We start from the raw sequence: 2340 nt of genomic DNA on the forward strand, positions 1-2340 counted from the left end.
CTGCAGAAAAGGACCAAGGGGTTACAGTGGACGAGAAGGTGAATATGAGTCAACAGTGTGCCCTTGTTGCCAAGAAGGCTAACAGCATTTTGGGCTGTATAAGTAGAAGTATTGCCAGCAGATCGAGGGACATGATCATTCTGCTCTATTCGGCATTGGTGAAGCCTCATCTGGAGTACTGTGTCCAGTTTTGGGCCCCACACTACAAGAAGGATGTGGAAAAATTGGAAAGACCCCCGCAGAGGGGAACAAAAAATGGTTAGGGTGCTGGATCACATGACTTATGAGGAGAGGCTCAGGGAACTGGGATTATTTAGTTAGCAGAAGAGAAGAATGACGGGGGATTTGATAGCTGCTTTCAGCTACCTGAAAGGGGGTTCCAAAGAGGATGGATCTAGACTGTTCTCAGTGGTAGCAGATGACAGAACGAGGAGTAATGGTCTCAAGTTGCAGTGGGGGAGGTTTAGGTTGGATATTAGGAAAAACTTTTTCACTAGGAGGGTGGTGAAACACTGGAATGAGTTAACTGGGGAGGTGGTGGAATCTCCATCCTTCAAGGTTTTTAAGGTCAGGCTTGACAAAACCCTGGCTGGGATGATTTAGTTGGGGATCGGTCCTGCTTTGAGCAGGGGGTTGGACAAGATGACCTCCTGAGGTCCATTCCAACCCTGATATTCTATGATTCTATGATTTTATGAAATGCTGATATATATGCTAAAATCGCACAGGGCATGGTGGACAGAGGCTACACCAGTGCCACATGAAAATTAGGGAGCTCAGGCAAACCTACCAAAAGACAAAGGAGGCAAACGGTCACTCCGGTCAGAGCCCCAGATGTGCCGCTTCTATGATCCACAGGATGCCATTCTAGGAGGGGTCCTTACCAGCACCCTACCACTCTCCATGGATACCTGCAACATGGATGAGGATTTTGTGGATTAGGAAGAGGAGGAGGAGGAGGAGGAGGAGGAGGAGAATGCGCAGCAGGCAACCGGCAAATCCGTTCCTTACCCTGGAGCCGATACCCACCCAGGGCGTATTGTTCCTGGACCCTGAACAATTGGGAGGCATTCGCGGCCAGTACAGCTACTGGAAAAGTCTGTTAATGTGTCTGGGGATGGAGCGGGAATCCTCCAGGGACATCTCCAGGAAGCTCTCCTGAGGTACACTGAAAGCCTTTGCAGAAGGTTTCTGCGGGGGACTGCCTTATTTCATCCTCCACGGAGGACACTTTACCACGCCAAGCCAGTAGCAAGTGGCCTGGGATCATTGCAGCACAAAGCATGGCAACGAATGGTCCTGGGTTTTGATCGCATTCATGCAACATTTGGTCTTTATCTTTCTGTGTCAGCTTCAGGAGAGTGATATCATTCATGGTCACCTGGTTGAAATAGGAGAATTTTTGTAAGGGACCAGTAATCCTCTCTGTTTGGTGATCCCTGACACATTAGACCCCAGTCATGCTGGGCTGTTTGCGCTTGGCTAAAAGGGATCATCCTGGAGAATAGCCATGGGGGCAGGGGGGAGGGGTGTGCTGCACATCCACCAAAACCGCAGCCCCTTCTTTTAAACGGCAACTGCAGCCTCTTCTTTTAAATGGCAAACCCAACCGGCATTGGTTCCTATGGGAAAGGAGGGTGCTGCAGTTTGAAACCATTCCCACATGTTATGAATGCAGAAGAAGCCAACCCCGTGTACCCTTTGGCTTACCATGGCTGCCTGGAAACTGAATTCTGTTGCCCGCCATGTGTGATGTGTCACATACCTGCAGGCACTCAATATAAAAGGCAAAATGCGAACTTGTACCTAAAACACAGGTGCTGTCTGCTGTGAATTGCTTGATTGACTGTGAGTCTCCCTTTTTCTCTCAGAAATGTATCTTCTTAAAATCTACTCTCCCTTTTTTCCCCCCTGCAGCTGCAAATGTTTCTATGCTCCCCGCATCAACTCTGTCCTTGAGGTTATCGCAGATTAGAAGGCGAAAAAAACGCATTCGCGATGACATGTTTTCCAAGCTCATTCAGACCTCCCACACTGATAGGGCAAGGCTGAATGCATGGAGGCATTCGGTGGCAGAGGTCAGGAAAGCATACAGTGAGCGTGATTGGAACATGCAGGAGGAGATGCTAATGAGGCTAATGGGGGAGCAAACAGACATGATGAGGCGTCTGGTGGAGCTGCAGGAAAGGCAACTAGAGTACAGACCCCCGCTGCATCCATTGTGTAACCGCTTGCCCTCGCCAAGTTCCATATCCTTCTCACCCAGTTGCCCAAGAACACGGGTGGGGGTGGGTGGGATTGGATTACAGGAAAGTACATTCACCAAAGGGGACTGGTTTG

Source organism: Dermochelys coriacea, chromosome 13, assembly GCF_009764565.3.
Source record: "Dermochelys coriacea isolate rDerCor1 chromosome 13, rDerCor1.pri.v4, whole genome shotgun sequence".
NCBI lineage: Eukaryota > Metazoa > Chordata > Testudines > Dermochelyidae > Dermochelys > Dermochelys coriacea.